Source organism: Lissotriton helveticus, chromosome 1_1 (genome assembly GCF_964261635.1).
Source record: "Lissotriton helveticus chromosome 1_1, aLisHel1.1, whole genome shotgun sequence".
In the NCBI taxonomy this organism is placed as follows: domain Eukaryota; kingdom Metazoa; phylum Chordata; class Amphibia; order Caudata; family Salamandridae; genus Lissotriton; species Lissotriton helveticus.
In genome coordinates this window covers 1,359,614,029-1,359,637,316 of record NC_136057.1, presented here as the reverse complement: position 1 = coordinate 1,359,637,316, position 23,288 = coordinate 1,359,614,029, and the positions used below count along the sequence as shown (strand labels likewise).

General features: G+C 45.0%; 1 protein-coding gene across 5 annotated transcripts in view; it reads right to left on the bottom strand.

The window, feature by feature from the left end:
• Positions 1–23,288, bottom strand: part of ENTHD1 (ENTH domain containing 1) — a 1,583,016-nt gene that overhangs the window by 209,648 nt on the left and 1,350,080 nt on the right. The gene's annotated exons all lie outside the window — the stretch shown is intronic.

Genomic DNA, 23,288 nt, shown 5'->3' with positions numbered 1-23,288 from the left:
CTAAAGTTAATAAGCATAAAGTTAACCACCTAAAGTTAATACCATTCTCAAATTTGATAGTTTTCATCCAAACTGTCAAAGAGAATCTATCCCTTTTGGCGAATTTTTGCGGATTCGCCGCAATTGTACTGATTTGGAAGCATATCATAAGCATGGAGACGAATTGAAGGACAGACTATTGAAACGAGGCTACCCACATCGTCTTGTACGACATGCTTTTAAGAGGGCAAAATACTACGACAGAATGGCCCTACTTCAGGGATCGAAACGACCAGAACATAACCGCATCACCTGTGTGGTAAATCATTCCACTTTAAATTTCAAGATTAGGAATATCATAAATAAAAACTGGAAAATCTTGAATGTGAGTCGCCATTGGCGAGTCACTAAATGCCATGTACAACAGTGTCTGAGACACTGTTAGCGATTCCTAATGGGGTCACAAATTGCATGCCTCATGCATATTAATGAAGCAATTGCAATTTGTGACCCCATTAGGAATGTCTAGCCCTCCCAGGTATGGTGGCCTGGTGGGCTCAGCAGGCCTCCATGTCTGGGACTGCTTTTAAATAAAGTAGTTTTTTTTTAAATGCAACCCGTTATCCTTAAAGGAAAACAGGATGCATTTAAAAAAGGAAAAATTAAACGTTTTGGTTTCATTTTTTAAGGGCAGGTAGTGGTCCCTGGGACCACTACCTGCCTCTAAAAAATATTTTCCCCTGCATTTGCAAAGAGGAAGGGTCCCCTTGGGATCCCTTCCCATTCGCGAGTGCTTTACCACCCTCTTGAAGAGGGCGGTAAATTGCGAGTGTTTCGCAATCGCAATTGCAGCCGCAAAACATTCTTACATAGGCCTCTGACTCGCTATTAGGAAGGGACGCCCTTGAAACGCCCCTTCCTAATATGAACTCACAATTCCTATTTAAAGAGTCGCAAAAATATTGTGACTCGCTAAATAGGGTTGTACATCTGGCCCTAAGTCGCCTACAACCAGGAACAGCAGCTACCTCCTGTGGTGAGCTGTTGCTTACCTGGAGGTCAGGAAGAGGAGTGGCAGAGTTTCTATCCCTAGGTCCATGCCAGGCTCAAACATGCTGCACCCTTAACCTGTCGTCCTTTACCTGGACTCTCAGACTGGATGCCCTAAAGATTCTGTTTAAATAAGGGGTCAGGTGACCTGAAAAAATGGGAGCCCAACATCTTGATCCAATGGGAGCCATACCCATAGCAGTTAAATAACCTGGGTCCAATGGAAACCCTAACGACTGGGTCCAGTGGGAGCCCTAACACCTGGGACCAGTGGGAGCTCTAACCCTAGCGGTCAGATGATTTGGATTCAATGAGAGCCCTAGCCCTTGGGTCCAATGGGAGACGTAGCCCTAATAATCAGATGACCTAGGTCCATTAGGATCCCTAACCCTTGTGATCAGGGGATCACAGACTAGTGGGAGCCCTAACTAGAATAGATTACTTGTGCCCAATGGGAACGCGAATCCTTGTGGTCAAATTACCTTAATTTTATACCTACTTCATTTGGGTGTGGGGTTAGAAGCCATGGTCAAGTTACTGTGATCCCTACACAGTCAGTTGGGTTGGAGGAGGGGAGCAGATGTGACCTGTTCTAATCCCTTGGTTACACACAGGGTCCAACACACTTAAAGTTCAACAGGGCCGGACTGGCCATAGTGGGCATCGGGCGTTTTCCCGGGAGGCTGGGCCGGTTTTTACAGAGGTGGGGGCTGGTTTTGCAGCTGTGCTGCAATATCGGCCCCATTAACAAAGCATCAGTGCTTCAAACTTTCACCCCCTCTACCCTGAGGGCTGGTCAGACAAAATTGCCAGGGCTGCTTTGCGTTCCTAGTCTGGCCCTGCAAGTCAGGTGAGTGAAACAAGCAACTTGGGGCGTGATTTAGAGTTCGTCAGACAGGTTACTCCATCACAAGCATGACGGATATCCCAAATTCTGTATTACAAGTATCATTGAATATAGTACACTTAAAATATGGCAGACATTATATCCGTCATGTTTGTGACATAGTAACCCTCCACCAAACTCTATCTCAGGCCCTTCATTTTCAAACCTACAATCAGTCCTTCTCCTAAACCCAAAATTGACTGCAAGATAAGGGCGAACAAATTAAGCACTCGAATTGACTACAACTTAAAAACACATTTATTTTTCCCTTTTTCATTTTTCTGGTTGTGTTTGTTTGATTGTGTCTTTTAAGCATCAACAGCGACTCAACTATCAACAGATCGAAAATAATTGTGCACAAAGAATGCTATTGTGCTGCTCTTGATTTTCTTTTGTGATTCCTTTCTGCAGTGGCATATGCTCTCAAATCAAGCTTGAGGACATAGAGACAGACAACATTGAATTAAACTACAAAGACCTTCAGTCAGTCCCAAAGAACATAGGAACTCACCCAAACTTTATTTTATGCATGTATGTATTTATTTATTTGTTTATTTATATTTTACACCAGAGAACACTAATTTCTTGGTGCACTGACGTGAGAAAGGGTGAATAGAAAAACAGAGTGTAGATCAAGTGTAATGAGACTATTGGGCACATGCATCAAGGGTTTTTGCATTCGCAAACGGTGCGAATCGCAAAAATCGGCCGTTTGCGAATGCAAATCCCTTTTTTGGGATGCATTAAGCTTTTTGTTTTTTTCGCAATTTAAGAAATCGCAATTTATTTGCGATTTCTTAAATTGCAATTGTATTTAAGAAATCTCAATTTTGCGATTTCTTAAATGCAATGCATGATTTTTTTAAATTGCGAAATCGCAAATAGGAAGTGGTAAATTACCATGAAGTTAACCTTCATGGTAGTTTTCGAAAACCTTCAAAAATGCACAAAAGTGCATTTTTGAAAGTTTCATTTTAAACACACACATGCCCTTGGGGCATGTGTGTGTGAGAAAAGTACTTTAAGGTACATTTCAGGGGTGCACGGGGGGTCCTTTGGACTCCCCCTGCACCCTTGAAATTGCATTCTCATTTTGCGATTCCTTAATTGCGAATCGCAAAATGAGAATGCCTTCACATTCATTCCTATGGGCCTAGAGGCCCATAGGAATCAATGGAAAGGGATTCCTTAATTGCGATTCGTAAATTGTGAATCGCAATTAAGGAAAATTAAGGAATCGCAAAAAAATATGTGATTTCTTAATGCATAGCCGTTTGCGAATTCTTAATTGCGATTCCTTAATTTTCGCAATTAAGAATTCGCAAACGGGAACATTGATGCATGTGGCCGTGTATCACTAGAAGATGGGACAAAAGAAAGACACACAGGCTCAACATATAATCGATTTGAAAGCAGGGTAGCTGCTAAGTCGTCTTTACAATACTGAGGGATCAGACAGAATGATAAAGACTCTTTTACTGAAAACAGTGACAGAAACACATACACAATACTGATGATGCAGCTTCACATGCCAAATCACTCAGGTCTGCAATGGAATCTTCGAAAGTGAGGTTGAAACCTACAAGTCCAACCCATGGGTGCAAACTGTGTGGGCCCCATTCACAAAGAGACGAAAGTCCAACTTTAAGACTTTCGGTATTCACAAAGTATTGTAAAGATGAAGTCCAGAGTATTAAGTGGGAAGTAGTTTAATAGCCCAACAGGGAGGCAAGTCGTTCACATCAAAGACCATCTAGCAACTGATACTGTAAACACATCACATTCTAAATGACATGGCTGCATTCTCAACAAGGAATGCACATAATTAAAGGTAAAGATACAACACATCTCCCTTATTATAATAACGAAATAAAAAGAAAGATCAAGATCAAGAAAAGAAAAGAATAGATTAAATGTGGAAAAAGCAAAGGGAAGAAACAAGGAAAAGAAAAATGGGAACAAACGGAATAAGTCACTTAGGATAGTAATCCTGAAGATACAAAGGAGGTTTCCTAATTCTAGAGTTTGTCTCACGAGAAGAAACATGTTTATCTTGAGGAAGATGAAACGAGCGTTCAAGATCTGAACATTTCAGTGGAGCAGTTTCCACAACACATTTGCCGGGACCAGGACCAGGTTTCACAACACCATCATCTCCCTCCACACACCTTGACAATCGTGACATGTTCCAAACATCACCCCCAGCAAGCATAACCACATTTGTCATGACTTTTACAATCCGTCTAGGTCCAAAATACTTTGACTCACCCTTTGGGGACCAAACAGCCTTTTTGATAAACACGAAATCACCCACTCTCCAAGAAGAATTCTTCGCCCCCTTCAAAACGTCAAACCTGCGCTTGTACTTATCTTGATAGTTTTTCAACCTAGAATCCTTGATTACAGAGCCTCTATCCTTAACAGACAACCACAAAGGATTAAGCTTGGAACCAGCAACCCTTCCTTTGAGTATTTTGAAAGGCGAAACACCAGTTACACTATTTGGAGTGTTCCTGTGTGCCCAAAGCTTTTCTCTAAGAATGGGTTTTAAAGGAAGTCTTCTCTCCAAAGCGGTCTGGGCACACACCCTAATCAACCTATTCATGCTCTCTACCAAACCATTTGCTTGCGGAGAATAAAGAGCAGTCTTATGATGAGTGATAGATAAATCCTTCAGAAAGTCAGACATTTCCTGGGAGGTGAATTGGACACCATTATCAGAGACCAAAATGTCAGGTATTCCTTCGCAAGTAAAAGCATCCTTTAAAAACTCAATAACATTCTTACTCAAAACAGAACCCATACAGGAAGCAGACAACCACTTCGAAGTGTAATCTACTAAAACAACAACAAATCTCACAGAGGGTCCAAGGTTCTCAAAAGGTCCAATAATGTCAACAGCAACTTTAGACCAGGGACGTTTGGGAATAGCAACAGGAGAAAGAGGAGCGGTGTTCACTTTCCTGGATTTATCATTACCAGCACAAATGTGGCAGTCCCTGACAATAATTTCGACTTCACGGTCCAACTCAGGCCACCAATAGGATTCTCTGACCCTAGCTTTGGTGAGGCTACGACCTAAATGTCCCTCATGAGCTAAATTAATTATCTTCTCTCTCATTCCAAATGGGGGAATCAACCTGTCGCCTCTGAATATTTCGCCTTGAACAATGTTCAATTCATCTCTCACATTCCATTAACCCTTAGCAGGATCAGGAACTTCTCTTAAAACAGGCCAACCATTGACCGTTGCTTCCAAAACAAAATCCCTTGCCGGATCATCAGAAATGTGAACACTGAAAGTCTTAAATTAGACTTTCGGTATTCACAAAGGGCATTTACTACTGATAAATGCCCTTTGTGAATACTGAAAGTAGTAAAGTTAGCCTTTCGTCTCACTTTACCTTTGTGAATCGGGCCCACCGTGCATTAAACACATGACTACAGGGTGCTGGGCAGGGCTCGAGTCGGGGCTACATGCAGGTACACAGCGTCCCCCCACTCTTTTCACAGGGTGGATGCTGTCCCCCCTGCCAAGAAGTTGTGCCCCACAGAAATATGCTGAACCTGTCCCGGTGACATTTTCAGACACCGGGACACGTTCAGTAGCACCTGCACGTTGCCTGCTTTCCATTCCCAGCAGCAATGTGCAGGCAGCGAGGGAGCCTTTGTTTTGTCCCTGTATATAAATTCAGACACTGTAAGACCGTCAGATGTGTTAGTCTAGTCCAGTATTTACACAAATAAATTAAATAGCACTATTTTATTTCTTTTATAGCGCTACGTCGTGATGTCACGAGGGCATTTGCATATTGTTTTACTTGGTCAGTCCCCCCACTTCTTTTTATAGGACTTGTGCCCTGGTGCTGGGATTTTGAGCCTGCTACTGTTAGAGGCAGCGTTTATTCTCGGTACTTTTCCTGCCAGGTGATGAACAGCTAAACGGATTAGTGTTCTCTTTCAGAGTGGAGGACGAACGCTTTGATAAAGCTTCTCCTTCCCACTCCCGCTGTGTTGACGGGTCCATGCGCTTTTCTTGTAACCCCGACACGTTCTTATTTAATCCCAAGGATTAGCGCTCCGACATCGCTCTGATAGCGCCTGGCTTGCTATAAATGTGTTGTGGCTTGAAACAGTGGTGTGGCTAGGCCTTAGGCCGACCGCGGCGGCGAATCTATAACGGTGAGGAAGAGGGTTAACTTAGCTGACGATTCCTGCGGCCGTCGCCCTGCCAAGGCCACATGTAAAGAGGGGTGTGGGGGGAGACACGGGTTAACAATAATAATGAAGAAAACTAACTTACCTGACTCCGCCGGTGTTCTAACTAGCTGATCTTCCCCATCGGTTTGATCTTCCCCTACGTCAGAGGGGAGATTAGAAATACAGCACGGAGCTACCTAGCTGATCTTCCCCATCGGTTTGATCTCCCCCTACGTCAGAGGGGAGATTAGAAATACAGCACGGAGCTACCTAGCTGAAGCTTCCCCGTCGGTTTGATCTTCCCTTGCTATAATGTGCTTTGCTGTATTTGCGCTCCTCCTACGGGGCTTATTAATTCAGTTAAAACCTGGTTTATTTGTTGCCAGGCTTTTGTCTATGCCTCCCGTAAAGCGCTGCTGCTATTTGTACGGGTGCCTTATTTATTTATTTATTTTATTTTATTTATGGTATTTTATATAGCGCGAACTTTACCCGAGGGTGTCAGAGCGCTTTAAATAAGAACCAGTTGAAAAACATAAGGACTTAGTATTACATGCGTTACATAAAGGGTACAAACATAAAAAAATTGCAAATATACAAGATGTAAAGACACACAAGGAGGAGATACAAATGGATATACTCTAAGAGTCACATAGGAATGTTAAATAGCACAAATGTCTACTGCATATACTAGTGATTAGAGTTATCTCTATATACATAGGGAAGGGATACACATGGATATACTCTAAGAGTCAAATAGGAATGGTAGAGAGTACAAAGGTCTACTGCATATACTAGTGATTAGAATTATCTCTAAATACATAGGGAAGGGATACGAATGGATATACTCTAAGAGTCACGTAGGAATGGTTGAGAGTACAAAGGTCTACTGCATATACTAGTGATTAGAGTTATCTCTATATATATAGGGAAGGGATATGACTGGATATACTCTAAGAGTCACATAGGAAAGGTAGAGAGCACAACGGTCTACTGCATATACTAGTGATTAGAGTTATCTCTATATACAGAAAAGCAGAGTTTCATTAAGTGTGGTTGGAGGGGGAATGCAGTCGGAGGGGGGATGCAGTCACAGCACCAGGGGAGGGACAGAGAAGTGCAGGAAAGTGAGACAAACGAGAGAGGGAAGCAGTTAGTAACGATTAAGACAGCGAGGAGTGTGTCAGAGGCAACAGGATAGACAATAGAAAGGTCTCTAGGGCAGAGAGGGGAGAAGTCAGAGAACGCTAAAATGGCAGAGGAGAGAGGTAGCAGAAGAAGCGAGTCATGAAAAGAAAGGAAATGGCGGGGAGTGCAAAGGTCCAAGCCCGAAAGTCCAGGAAGAGGGCTGCCATAGCCAGGAAGTCCGGAGGTAGAAAGGCAGTCCGCAGCAAAGTCACAGCCTCATCGTCCATGAGGAGCTGGGGCTGAGGATTTCGATTTGGAGACCAGGGATCAGGGAAGGAAGACCTCAGGCGCCAAGGCAGCTGATCGCAGAACGGGAGGCAACAAAGTCAGAAAAAGAAAGTTAAACAAGGGGGACGACCCCGTGCTCACTCTTGTTTTTCGGCACCTTTCTTCCCTTGTTTTGTAACATCAGACGGGCCTGGTGATCACCGGGGTAGAATGGCATTTTTCTACAGCGCTCTCTACAGCGCAGCCAGGGCTCACCTTTCTCGGCAGGGGCTGCATGGTGACCCCCTTTAATGTTGCCTCCATACTGAGCACGGTAGGAGCCGTCACCTCTGCACCCGTCTCTGATGTGCTCACTGTCCACGAGCGCATCCGTGGGGGGGGGGGCACTGCCTCTCCTGCCGCTGGCTGTTCATGGTGCTCTGTCTCCGAAGCGCTTGCCGCGCGGGATCGCAGTGCAGCCCGCACCAGCACCCGCTCTGCCCCTCCGGTGTGATTGCTGGGGGGGGGTTCTCTGGGCTTATTTCAGGGCTTGCGGTTGGCAAAGGAAGCGGGGACACCCACCGCTTTGATCTGTCCCGGCTCCGTCCCGGCCATCATCCCAGCCGTGTTGCTCCACCCTGGGTGCCGCCATCTTTGCTCACCTCGCGGCTGTGATCGGCTCCCCGAACTTTGCCGATTTCAGCCTCTCATCCGGGATTTCTAAGTCTGCGTGGTACAGCACTACCTTGTGCAGTTGCGAGGGTGCACTGTAGAATCCCCGGATTTGCTCAGGGCGTCCGCATGACCTCGGGTGGCGGCCGACCGACCGGAGCTCGTGAGCTTGCTGCTGTAATTCATGCGAGTAGAGCGAGCCGGGGCCGCGTCCATCATCCCCCACTCCTCCCCGAGTCTTCCTAATTCTGCGTTAAACCAGCAGCCGTGCTCGGCGTCTCTGTCCCGAGTGGATCCCGCCGGATCGATGCGCTCCGCCATGGAGGGCACGTCAAGGTTTGACCGAGCGAGGAGCTCGGCCTCGACTGACAGAAACTCTTATGGCCTGTGTAAACTTTGCAAATATTTACAGTTTTAATCATTAATTGTTAATCTATTTTCGTATATAAGCATATGGATACAGTAAAGGGAAAAAAAATGTCACCAAGTTTTTTGTTTCTAAATCATTTTTTTATTTTTACAAAAGAAGTATTTTTTGTTGTAATAATGCCACAATATTTTATATAAACGATTAATATATTTATACCTGCAAATATATTTCTAAATATTGATCCATATTACTTTACTTATAACAATGCGAAAGATGAATCCAGCAAATTATAATCAATATGGTTTTTGTTCTTTAATCGAGTACTTCTAGGTTTGTGCCGACTGCCTTAAACCTATGCGCTCCAACAACTAAGGAGGCGCTTTAAAAATGTGCAACTGGATGTCTTAATCATGGTAGCATCTTCTGTTTTTTTTACTTCAATGCTCCCTTACATTTTCTCCAGAAGCCATTATATTTAAAAAGGTGCTTCAGTCCATCTTGTGAGGCATATGGTCTCTGTTTTAATTTTTTACTTTTTTACTTCCCCATGTATTCAAGTGCTTGCTTGTTCTGTTAAATATGTGAGATTCCTTGACAGTCTGCTTTTAACCTCTCTTGTCCGCACCCTATCCGCCCACCACCCAAATGAACTCATCACCAACTTTATTTGCACTTTTCCATAGCGTCTCTGTATTAAATTATTTTATTTTGGGTTTGTTTACCAGTCTCAAGATTACAAAAGTAACTACAATACTGCCTTGTTACTAATATGTTTATGAATTAAAATATTGTTTTTTTCCTCTGTATATTCTTTTTAACAGTGTAACGGCGCTATGATTGCATGTTATTGCACTAGTTTTAATTAACTGCGCTAATGTAATAAATTAGAGTGCCATTAATTTGATTAATTGATTTTTTTTAAAGCACTTTATAAGTCTATTGGGAAGCACTATGTAAATATTGTAGCAGTTGTATTTTAACCCCTTTTTCTGCTAGGGCTATCCCCCTCCCCCCCCCACTATTTCCACCCCCTTTTCTCATCCTTATTTTGTTTATTTGTGGTAGTTTGTATTTTGGCCATTGTAAGTTTTTGTCCACCTATGTTTTAATGTAAACTTTCTGCCCTTATTCCCAAAACACGGATGATTTTAAAGGTACCCAGTGGTATTGTTTTCCCCTTCAAAATACCCATAAATATTTAAAAATACTTTTATAAAAATTCCTTTTTCTACAAATATTTGCTCTAAATTGCTTCAGTGGAGTCTTGTTTATTATTGTAAACTGCATCAGTATTTGTGGTGATTAAATTACCATCATCTCACAGTTCTTGTGCAACTTGACTTTTGACAGTAAAACAAATATGTCTTTCAAATTTTTATTTTTCACTGTGACATAGTATTATGTTTCTGGTTTTTTTATTTCAACCTCCTTCCATGTTTTGGTAGTAATTGGTTTGATAACAAAATTCGATTCCAGTAAACTATACATTTCTGAAAACTAGACAAACATTTTAAGTCATTAATGTGTGCAAATTTCTAAATCCGCGAATGTATATTTGACAATAGTAAATATTTCACTAAATTATTTAAAAGATAGCCATTTGTCTTAATGTTTCAACTGGAATTTTTGTAATTTTTCCAAATAATGTAACATTGAATCGTCATTATCCTTCTCTTTTTGGGATATATAGGACTTATAGGTTCTCCAATAACCCAAGCAATCCAGATTGAAAAACTGTCCAGCGTCTTGCACTTGTTTATCATTGTTTACTGTGTTTCTTGCAATTCATTTGGTAAATATAAACAGAGTAAAACAGGAGGATATAGAAATGTATCAATTGAAATCGTGCATTTCTCGTGCTCTTCCTTGCTCGCTTTAGTAGTTGCGCCCAAGTAGTGTCAGGAATCTAAAAAAAAAAAATAATATCCACATTTGTAAAGCGCACAATCAACCGTTAGGGTCTCTAGGCGCTGGGGGCCGTCGGGAAGATTAAGCAAGCTATTGCCCAGAGTCACATGGTGCTGGGCTAATCTGCCGCCGGTGCCGGGGATCGAACCGCGATCCCCAGATTCCGGAGTCAGTCGCCCTGGCCGCGGCACCACACCTCTTCCCCACTTGGCCTTCAGTGTTATTAGTGGTTTTAACGTTTCTCGTAGCATTCGAGAGTAAAGGCAGGTCACTGCCTTATAGGTGCCAGCTGCCATCATTGTGTACTGGCAGGCCATGGATGTAGCGGGTTCCTGCAACCCATCCCCCCAGTGCGCCTGCATGGCTCTAGTCACAGCAGCATGCATCAGATAGTCTCCTCTCGGCACATCGAAGCGTTCCTGCAGGGTCTGGTATGGGAGTAATACCCCGTCCTCGTATAGATCACCTAGCATTTGTAGCCCCGCATCTTCCCACCCCTGCAGTCGCGACCAGTCGCCACCGTGGGGGAGTGCTGTCACCATTCCCAACGGTATCTCCGGTGCGTACATCCGGCGTACCCCTGCTCTCCGCTGCGCTCGATTCCAACATAGTCGAAATGTCTGCTCCTCCAGGGAGAGGTCTCCGATGAGGAGCCTCTGCTGCAGGGTGATGTAAGCAAGCACATGCCGGGGAGTGCCCCCGTCTCTTTCTAGTTACTGGCCTCGATACACCCTCGCTACCTCCTGTGTGAAGATCTGCAACTGAGCCGCCAGGTAGTAGTACTCAAAACCTGGCACTGCCATGCCCCCCTCATCTTTGGGTCGAAGCAACGTGTCGAACGCTATTCTGCGTCTGCCTGTTCCCCATAGAAAGGATATCAGCATTGATCTCAGCTGTCGAAAAATAGAGCTCGGTATCCACACCGGCAATGTGCGGAAGTAGTAAAGGAGACGCGGTAGTGCTATCATTTTCAGTAAGGAGATACGGCCTGTCACCGAGAGCGGAAGAGTGGCCCAGAAGGTCATGCTTCCCTTCAATGCACTGATACAACGGCCCACATTGCCCTCTAACATATCTGCCGCCGAATGGTATACATGTACTCCCAGGTATTATAAACAACTAGGCTCCCATTTGAGTATCTGGAGATTAGCAGGTCGCTCCTCCCCCCGTCGTAGCGGAAATAAACAGGATTTGGCCCAGTTAACCTTTAAGCCTGATAGCTTTCCAAAAAGTTCGAGAAGTCTTTTTGCTCCCTCCAGTTCCTCATCCGCGTTTTCCAAAAATAGCAAAAGGTCATCCGCATACAGTGAGAAAGCCTGCGGTATCCCCCTGTAAACTAAGCCCTTGTAATAACGCCCCGTCCGTGCTTCCGCCGCAAAAGGCTCTATCGCCAATGCAAACAGCAGAGGAGACAGCGAGCCCCCCTGCCTAGTTCCACGGCCCACGTGATATTGGCTCGAAATCAGGGAGCCTATCCGGACCCGTGCCTTCGCCGCCGTGTACAACACTTTGGTCCAACCGATATAATTATCTCCCAGGCCGAAACGCTCCATTACCCTATAAAGATATTCCCACTCCAAGCAATCAAACGCCTTCTCGATGTCAATTGATAATACCAAAGGCATGCTCGTCTCTGACATCGGGTCTCCAAGTAGCCGTATCATTCGGCGTATATTGTTGGTGGTGTTCCGCGCGGGAATGAATCCTGATTGGTCCCTGTGGATCAGCTCCGTCATATGGCCCAACAGTCTATTGGCCAGTATTTTGCTCAGGATTTTATAGTCTGTCGTCAACATGGTCAGCGGACGATGGGAGGAGAGTTTACTACTCTCCCTCCCCGGCTTCAGCAACGGGATCATTAGAGCTTCGCACATGGACTGAGGCAGCCTCCCTCTCGACTTAGCTTCGTTGTATACCGCTTGTTGTTGCGGAGCTAGGAACACCAGGTATCTACTGTAAAACTCTACGGGCAAGCCATCCAGTCCCGGTGTTTTGTTTCGAGCCATCTGCTTCACTGCACTCCCTATTTCCCCCAGTGTAATGGCCCTACCCAGATCGTCTGACTGTTCTTGTTCTAGCCGCGGCAATTGCAGTCCCTCCAAAAAGGTGTCAATCTCAGACTCTTGGCCATCTGTATCCGCTCTCGTATAGCCTTGCATAATATGCTCGGAACCTGTCCAAAATCTCTGCTTGGGTATTGTAGGTGTTTCCTCCGTCTTCCTCAATGGCCAGGATCGGATGGCTGCGCCTAGTTGGGTAAGCCAGCCAGGCAAGCATCGTTCCCGCCTTGTCTCCCTCAGCGTGTGCCCTCGTCAGGTAGACCTTATGATCAAAGCTTCGTAACCGTTCCATTTCCACCGCCACTGCCTCCTTGGCCTTGCTAACTGCTTCCTGGAGCTCAGGGTGATTAGGGCGCTCCAACTCGACTTTCCGCAGCTCTCTCTCAGCCCTATCAAAGTCGTCCAAGAGTGTCTTACGGGCTCCCGCATATGCCCCTATACAATTACCTCGGATGATAACCTTGAAGGCATCCCACTCCATCGCCCTGGAGGTCGTGGTGCCACTATTTTCCTCAAAATATCGAGTGAGTCTCTCGCCTAGTGCTTCCCTGAACAGCAAGTCGTCTAGAGTATCTGGTCGCAGTTGCCAGGTCGGGACTCGCGAGATCTCGGTCATCCAGTTTAGTGTCAGCAATAGGGGATTGTGGTCAGATAACGTGCGGGTCAAGTACTCCGCGTTTGCCACAGTAGAAATTACAAGCGAGGAGCACAGAAACACATCCAGCCGGACGTGAAGATCGTGTAGACTAGAGTGATATGAATAATCTCTCACGGTAGGGTGCAGTGGCCTCCAAGCGTCTATCAGTTCCCATCTCTCCTGCCATTCTAGCCTGTGCTTCGCTAGCCTATGCACTGGTGATGCTCTTAATGGTGGGTGAGATCTGTCTAATGTAGTGTCTGCCACAGAATTAAAATCCCCTCCCATGACTATAGGACCTGCTAAGTAGCTCGCCAGCGTGCCTGATAGCTTCGTCAAAAAGGCAGACTGATCAATATTGGGCGCGTACACACTGCATAGTATTATGTCCCGACCTCTAAGTTTCCCCTCTACGGCCACAAATCTGCCCTCTGGGTCAATCATTTGCTTAGTCACTTGCAAGGGAACCCCCGCCCGAATCCATATCAGTGCCCCCCTTGCGAATGCAGAGTATGTAGTGTTGAACAGCTGCCCTCTCCATCGTCGCTGTAGCGCTATGCCCTCTTGTTTTGTCAGGTGTGTCTCCTGTAATAGTGCAATCTGAACTCCTCTACGGACTAGATAAGCATGCACCTTGTGCCTTCTCGCCATAGTATGCAGACCCCGCACGTTCCAGGTCACACATTTCAGTGCTCCAGAGCTAGCCATTGTCCCTTGCAAACCAGTTCACAGTATCAACAGTCAGCTCCCAGGCGCATATGGCGGCTTCCCCCGATCCCTCCTCCCCCACTGTGCAACGGTTCCCCAGATCCCACATCCCTCGCCTCGAGCCCCCCCCAACTACTCTTGGCACCCTCCCCCCCCAGAACAGGACCCACCTTTACTAAAGCAGCTCCCATCCAAACTTTAACAAAAGGGTCAACTACCCCAATCGCTATCCCTGTATTCTGCAGTCTCCACTACGGTGACCTTAGGGGCCAGCAGGGCGTGACGCGGCTCCGAGGGTGGCTATCACACTCCCGTCCCCCCGCCCCAGAATACCCCCATAATCACTCACGAGTTTCCGTTCTTCTACACCACAGTCTTTTGCATCGAAGGGTCTCGGTCCCCCCAGGTTCATTGTATAAAACAGCACTTTATACTTTCCCTCTCAAGCTTCTATGATTTCTTCCGACGTTTGTGGCGTCACAACTGGCCCCTTGGCACCACCAAGATCGTAGAGTTCCGTTTCCGAGCCTGTGGCCTGGCCTTCAGAGTCCGAACCCATGCATGATTGGCTGTGCACCGTTCCCGACAAGTCCACCACCGCTTGAAGTGCCGCCTTCCTCTCCTCTTCCGTTTGCGATGCCGTTGGCTTCTTAGTCCTTTGTCGGTGCTTCCGAAGTCGCTGTGATTTTCTGGTCGGTTGTCTCAGCTGTTCCTCCTCAGCTCTAACTCGAGCTCCGTCCTTTCCAGCCTTATAAGTATCCCACCACGCCCAGGCATCCGCTGATGTGGGGAAGAAGAGTGTTTTGTCATCCACCACGACTCTGAGCTTTGCCTGGAAGAAGAGAGAATACTTTATGCCCTCTACACGCAGCTCCCGTTTGATCGACAAGAAGGAGGCCCGCAGTTTCTGTGTTTCAAATGTGAAGTCTGGGAACATTGTCACATTGTTATTGTCCACCTGAAAGGGGCCCGCTTCTCTGGCCCTTTACAACAGCCAGTCCCTGTCCTTATAATTCAGCAGTTTGATCACCACCGGACGGGCGGCTGGCCCGAGGCAGGCGGCCTGGCTGTGACCCTGTGCGCCCGCTCCAGCGTGAAGAAAGGTGAAAGCCCTTCTGGCGCCACTTCAGTCCGCAACCAGTTATCAAGAAATACCACCATGTCGTCCCCCTCATTTTTCTCTGGAAGTCCGATCAAGCGTACGTTATTGCACCTACTGCGATTTTCCGCGTCCTCCGCTTGCCGTTCCAATGCTAGTATTCGGTCTAGGGCATCCCTCAACCGTCCTTCCATAGATTTATGCTCCGAGACCATCTCTTGCAGGGTGACCTCCGTGCTCTTGACCCTGTCCTTTAATTTATCGTGGTCTGCGTGTAGGAGCCCCAATCCTGTTGCTACTTGAGCGATATCGTGTTGTAGAGCTTCTTTCATGGCCGTGATAGCTTCCAATATACGATCTTGCATTTGTTGTAGTTCCGTATGGCCCTGCTCCGTTCCTTCTGTCGTCTCAGAGCTAATAGCTCCGTCCCCTTTCTCTTTTGGTTTCCCCATCTCGATTTGTTCGCCCGACGGCGGTTTCTCTGCTTGGAATCCCAAAAATTAGGGGTGGGGGTCCTCTCACTGCTTCGGGCGAAGGTTTGACCGCCCTTACGTGGACCTCCTGTGGCTCCACCGGCTCCAGGCAGCAAGTTTTCGGCCAGCTCTTGGTGTCTCCTCTTCCGGCCAGCTCCCTTTACGCCTGAGTAACGAGTTCAAGGGTGGTCTCTCGCTACAGCGCGCTGTCCGTCTCGGGCTAGTCAGCCAAGGTGTCTCAGGTCTCCCTTCAGCCGCTGCAAGGCCTATGCTCCACCAGGGAATAGGGGTCCCCCTATCTCTACCAGTGCGCTGCCCTGCTTCTCTCCAGCGCTCGTTGAAGCCTCGGATTAGATATGGCCGTTCCTGTCGTCGTCCGCTGCACAGCCCTCCTGGCCTGCCAACTCCACCGGCGCTGTCGCAGCCAAGCTCTAATGGTCGTCTCCAAGGAAGCTCCCCTTCTCAGGTCGGGGGTCCCCCACGTATCCCCAGCCGCCACCAAGTTCTCTCTCAGGGTGCGTGGGTCTGCTCGTAGGCTTAGTTCCACTCGTGCCTCCCCCGGGTCAAGCCCCCGCCGTCTGTGTCTTCCACTGTGCCGCGGGAGTACCGGTCTTTCTCCGATCTTCGCCCAAGGCTCCGTATGCCCCCAGCCCTATTAGAGCGTTTACCTTATTCAGGTCTCTGCAGTTAGACGCGCGTGGTGCCGCTTCCCCTGGGTCTGGGCTTCTCGCGATCGTCGTCACCCTTCCGGATCTGGGCTGCGTTCTGGCTGTAAGGCTCTGGGCAGGTCGCTCCTCTTTGTAATCAGGAGGAACCCTTCCCTAGCCAGCGGGCTCCGTACAGCGTGATCCCCGTTCCCCGTCTCCTCAGCCCCTTCACTTTGCAGGGTCTTCAGCTCTCGTCTCCTGGGACCGCCGCCATCTTGAGTGTGCCACGGGGGGAGTCCGATAGTCGCCGACCGCCGTCTCTTCGTGGGTGGTAGGAGATGTTATTTACGATCCTCACTGTTGCGGTCGCACAGTAGATTCTCCGGCGGCGCCCCTTATTTATCCGGTGTCTCTGGAGAGGAGATCGCTGACCTCCTTCGGCTTGCAGTTACCCCGGCTCGATCCTCAATCCGCCATCTTGGGTCGAAGCGTCTCGCTCCCCGAGCGGTTCGCCGAGTCGGGTTTCTGTGCCAATTAGCGGCAATTAGCTTCAGCCTTGGGGCTCCGTCGCCCCACCGATGCCTTCTGCCAACAGGACGGTCTTTATCTGCCGGATTTCGTGCAGTTTAACAGGATTTTAGCCGGGATCGGGCGCGGAGCTCCGGGCTCACGCTGCCTAACTCCTCGGCATTCAAGCCACGCCATGATATGATGATAAAGACATTTGTACAGCGCACGTTCACCAACGGCTTCATGGCGCTTTGGACAGGCAAAGAGAAAAGACTACAGGCAGGGAAAGTCAATCAAACGGAGATCAGTCAAAAGCTTGGGTAAACAACCAGGTCTTCAAGGCCCTTCTGAATGAGTGATAAGAAGGGATAAGACGAAGATCGGGAGGCAGGGAATTCCAAAGGTGGGGAGCTTGGAAGGCGAATCTTAGTCCTCCAAGCCTTTTCCGTTTGAACGAACAAACGGACAGCAAATTGGAGCTGGAAGAACGGAGAGCTCGGACGGGAGTATAGCGATGAAGGCGAGAGGAAATGAAGGACGGACCTTGATGAGTCAAGGCCTGGTAAGTCAAGCAGCCCACCTTGAGGAGGCTGTGCTGGACCACAGGGAGCCAATGCAGGCTCCTCAGAAGAGGTTTGGCAGAACTGGTCCTGGGCTGACGAAAGACCAGTCTAGCCGCTTGATTTTGAATGAACTGAAGTTGATGAGACTGGTCGACCCCCACGTTATAGTTGACTGGTTACTGGTGTGCAGCTGTATTTGATGTGGATTAAAATATTTCTTATTAAATAATTATTATTTGTTGTTTATTAATATTAATTGGAGAATTACGTTTATTGTGTAATACTTAAAGTTATTTCTGCTGAGTTAGCGATTTCGATTTTAAAAACATGTCAATTGCTGTCTTTTTAAAACTTAAATAGAATGTTAATCTATAATACATAATGAAATATTAAACATTAAAGCTTGATATGTACTGCAGATAATGTGTGTTTGATATCATTAGCGTGACTTTTGTTATATATAAATATGAACACATGAAAGTAAGATAATTTTCCACATTGTAAGTTATATACTTTATTAATTTTACATATTTTTCAACTTACATATTTTAAAATATCACAGATTATTATTTTAATCATATATATATATATTAATATTTGGTATCATTTCTTATTTTATTTCTTTTTTATATGTATTTCAATAATTACAAATAGAATGTTAAATTATTATTTTGGTATTCACTTCTTATTTATATTCATTTATAAAACATGTACTAATTATCTTATGTTAATACTTTAGTAAAGGTATTTGTACTCGAATATCTGTTACTAAAGCGTATTCATTTTTTGATGTAATAATACATTTATTAATAGTCTTTTTAACTTTTCCAAGTTTCTTATGTTATGGTAAAGACTTTTTTCCTTTTTTTTTTTTTTTAATGTAACTAACATTAGCACGGATAACATTATTTAGGATAATGATTGCATTTGGAAGACTGTTTTAACGCCATTGCTGCAAGAATGTGATCGACTCACAATTAGTCAGTACTCTCACCCACCTATTTTGTGAACCGACTGCCTTTGAGTCATGTGTAAACCTCTCTATTTTATAAACACTTGTGCTGCAGCCTGGAAAAGGTCTGCATCACAAGCTTTAATCTGAACAGGTTTGTTTTAAAACATCCCTACAGCCCATGCTAGTCACAGCATGGAAGTATGTCCATGTGGTACACCAATTGAGGATTCCACCATTGAGTATGTATATGTTTGTTAGAAACTCTGATCGTGACCCGAACAAACAAAATTACTACTAGCTTTATAAATGTAGAAAAAGCTGTATGAAATGCATGGCTGAACGTTGCATCGTAATCCATTGTGGTTGAATGCAAAACGATCTGCAACCATGGTCCTTACTCATATTGAAATCTGTTGCTCGTTTGATGCTTTTTCCTATCCCATCTCACCAAATGCAGCCTGATGTGGATCTGTCTGACTGCTTCGACACATCTCTGTACTAAATACACCCACGGTACTATAGATATTTCTATTGGCCCCATTGTATTCAAAGTTTAAAAAAAATGATGTCAATGCTGGTTTTTAAATTTTATTATTTCTGATATTATCACTTTCAATATTTTTTCTTCACATTATATTTTAATTATTTAGTCTCAATGTATGTATTTATAAACACATTTTTAGTGATATTTAGAATTTTTTAAGTGTTTTATTTTCTTTAAATTATAATCCAATGTTTGTAATGTTCCACTTAATGTAATATTAAGCAATAAACGTTAACCTTATGCAAAACAATTATTTCACTGTTCTTGCACTTATTACTGTTGCAACACTACATTTTACCTCTACATCAAATAACACTTTTTATAATGTTCACGCAGCTTTGAATTGGAAAACTTAATTTCACCCATCCACAATCCTACTTTCCCACTAACGTACTATTGTCTGTATGGTTTATCCTACAATTTACATGTTTCAGTTTTCAAATTTTGCTCTCAATAATATTGTATTTATCCCGATTATACCATGTAAAATTAAAAATGTTTATACTATATAATCGAAATCCTTTTAGGTATATGATTATGTTTCTTATTACAGACAACTTGCAAATATATAAGTTTTTAAATATGTTTTTTTTTTATAAAAAAATTCTTAGCATGTTTTGTAGGATTTAATAAAACATTTTAATAACAAAAAACACATCTTTCATTTTTATAATTTTTTAGAATATTGGAGATGTATGTGGGACAGTCGGAGCATGTCAATGGATAACATTTTCCCCATTGTATTTACCTAAATAACTATATTTCTGCTTTGCTTTCTCTAACTAAATAACTAAATATAAGTATATAAATATATATATAGACATTCATGTATATCTCTCTCTCTCTCTCTATATATATATATATATATATATATATATATATATATATATATATATACATATATAGGTACATTTATATGAAGCCAAATTTGCTTTATTCGAGGTAAAAACTCATAAAAGCATAATACATTTAAAAACCATTTTGGTCCATAATAAAATGGATTTACAGAAAAAAGAAAGTCATTTACACAAAAAAGTTTTAAAAGAATAAAGCGTCATGGCTTCACAAATATTAAAATCAGTAATAAAAACATACAGTGTTATAATTATAAAACCAGTAAATACCCAGAGTAGGTGGTCAAAGCATTCCACTTGGCTAGGGGGGAAGATGCCTAGCTTGATCTCAGCAGACCTACATTTACAATAAGAATTTCTTTCTGATGGACCATGACCACCCCAAGAATTTGGCAACCGCCACAGAAATAACAGGCAAAGTGCTGGTGCAGATTATTCTTAAAGCCACCTTGCTCTCTCTCGTACCAAGCTGTTTGCACATCGCCCTTAGACAAACGCATCGAGGGATTGAATAGGCCCCACAAACAAAAAGAAGATGGGCAATAGACTCGATTTCACTATTACAAGCTGAGCAAACATTGGAATTAGCTTCTGCCCATCTTCCCGTCAGCGATCTAATTGGGAGCGACCCCACTCTAAGCTGGAAATAAAGTTTCCTGTCCTCAGGCTTAGTTATTATGTCCCAATAGGGCTCCAGGGACGGGGAAACTTTTACTTCCAAGAAACGGCCTTCCATGGAGGAGGGGTCTGCATCATTCCAATTCCGGTGGGCTACCAGTTCCCAGTACTTTGCTTTTAGAATGTCTTTTGACGGGAACTGGGCTAGCTCTGGGTTCTCCCACAACCCCTTCATGTCCATTTTCTCCAGTGTTCTGGACAATTCCTTTAGCCAGCCTATCATATGGAATTTATCAGTTTTAACTACATCCCAAAAAAAACGCACATAATGAGAAAGTTCAGGAGTGACCCAAATACGACGCCAATATAAAATGGGTCGTAGTCTAGCCAGGTCTGATATGGCTTTCCTACCTAGTTCATAGCGCAATGGCTTCATGGGTGTGCTTTTAGGGAGGCCAGTAAGATTACGCAGGAATTTGTTTTCAGCAAGTGTTAACGGGGCTAAATTGTCATAATCCCAAAGCTCGGCACCGTAAAGTGCCGAGCTGAGTGCTTTAGCCTCGTACACTTGAAGTGCTGGCAGGATCGGTTTAGTCAAAGATTTTTTATGCTCAACACTTATAGCACCTGCATTTTGACGGAGTTTGAGGGCCGCCATTTCTGTGTGCTTCCCCCACTTTACGCCCTTTGCTATGTGGATACCCAGGTAGACGAAGTCTGAGACCATTTCCACCTTTTGGCCATCCATATAAAAATTCCCTTTGAAGCTGGCATGTGGGTTAAATACCATAAGCTTTGTTTTGGTTACGTTGACTTCTAGCCCACGATCAACACAAAAGCCCTCAAAAATCCTCAGGGCATGCTGTAGTCCACTAGGGGTTTTGGACATAATGAGCGTGTCGTCTGCAAATAATAGAATTGGCGTTTTCACTCCATCCAAAGTGGGAGCATCTACGGCTCCAGACAACATAAGCTCCACTACACCGTTAATATATAATGAGAAGAGCGTGGGGGCCATGGCACAGCCTTGGCGTACCACCCGCTGTACCGGAAACTCAGCGGTGACTTGCCCATGCCTCCCCCACTGAATTTTTGCAGTTTGACTCATGCAGTCTCATCGCAAATGACAGAATTTCCAGCGGCATACCCATCTCGGCTAACACTTTCCACAGCTGTGACCGAGGAACTATGTCGTAGGCTGCTCGAAGGTCGATAAAAGCAGCATAGAGGCTACCCTTCCCTAGCTGCACTGTCTTCCAGTGGAGTAGCGTGAACCTGAATATTTGTTATATGGTGCTAGTAAGCTTACGAAAGCCTGCTTGGTAGGATGACAAAACATTGTTTTCTTCTGCCCAAATCATAATTTTTGCTAGGGTCATTTTACCTATCACCTTTTGTACCGTATCTATTAGGATAATAGGCCTGTAATTCACAGGGAGTGTTTTGTCTCCTTTCTTATACACAGGGATTATTACAGCCCCTTGCCAAGACTTTGGTACTGGTGCCCCAAGCACCTCCGCATTGGCCAGCTCCAATATGTACCTGCCCCATCGCGTTTAATCATACAGAAAAACATCAGCAGGAACCCCATCAGGTCCGGGAGCCTTCCCCCTTGGGACTGAATCCAGAGCTACTGCTACATCTGTGTTACTGAAAGGAGGGACTAAAAATATAGCAGTGTCTACAATTTCCCTAGTCTTATCCTCAGGGCGGCATGAATATTGGGGTCCAAAGTATTCTAACCAACTGCTCTGCGAAACATGATTAGTCGGTGGTTTGGGGAGACCTCCTTTCCCCCATTTAACGATACTCCAAAATAATCTGGAGTCCTTGGCAATGCTGGCAGCTTTGAGGTCTTGCCAGCACTGGTCGTCCCATTGCTTCTTGGCCATATGTATGCTGGCCTTGTACTTCTGTCTTGCTTCCCTAATGACCATTGGGTCTCTATTTTTAATTGCTGTTCCCAGAGAAGATCTTGCCATCCTACAAGCCTCGTTATACCACCCCGTTATTTTTGGGCGATTATTCTTGCCTTAAGAATGGGGGACTACCTTATAAAAATGTCCCTTTCTAGATTCAAAAAAAGTCACAGTGCAGATCAATATTTTTTCCAGTTCATTTCCACTCTCAGTTCCTATCCTCAATATGGTTTCCATAGCAGAAGTAGTTTTATCCAGGTCTTCACTAATGCTCTTTAGCACCTCGCTCTTCGTCATAATTTGGGGCCACTTAACCCGCCTCATGTTATTCGTTGGAACGATCTCTGCTAGAACCTCTTCGGCGATTCCTTGTCCCTCCAGGTACCCCCCCCCCTTATGAGGTGAGTAATACACAAGGGGTTGTGATCACTCTCCTGTCTACTAACCACCTTCATGTCGCTCATCAGGTGCCAAATTGGCAGGTTGCAGATAGCATAATCAATCCTGCTTTGCGAGCGGCCGTTGTCGAAGGTGTTCTTACCCTGGCCGTCACTCGCTGTTCTTTCCATTCAGTGCTCTGAGCCCCCTTTCGCTACATATAGCGTTCATCTGGATTATGCTTTATGTCCATCTGCCTACCGGTTTTAAGTCCAGTTTGGGGATCCCCCACTCGGAATCCACAACTTCCCCAGAGTACCTGTCACCTACTGAGAGGAGTTCAAAGGTCATATTCAAGTCCCCTGCAATTAGTATGTTGCTCTCACTTGGTTGAGCCCCAATCAGATGGTCTAGGGCTGCCAAAACCTGGGATTTCCCACCACCCGACCCTCTTACGTACAAATTGTAGATGTCTAATGTATACCCCAAAGCCATGTTTAGCCTGATCAACTGGATGTCATTATTGCCTGTAGGGAGCTCTATTACTCTATCAAAGAGTGCCTGTCGGGCCCAGATGGTTAAACCCCCTTTCGGCCGGCCCTTGGGGCCCTTTAGCGCTGGCACGAATAAGGTAAAAAAAAAAAAAAAAAAAGGAGCAAGGGCTCGCAGGCCCACGTGTCTTGAAAAATGCAAACATCGAAACCATTTATAAAGGAAACCCATTCGGGTGAATGCATTCTAGAGCCCAATACCGCTATATTCCAGGATACTATTTTGCCCCCAGCCCTACTAGATTCGCACCACAGCGCTGGGGGGGCTAGAGTCTGGACACTTGGGCCATGTACACTTAGGGAATTCTGACC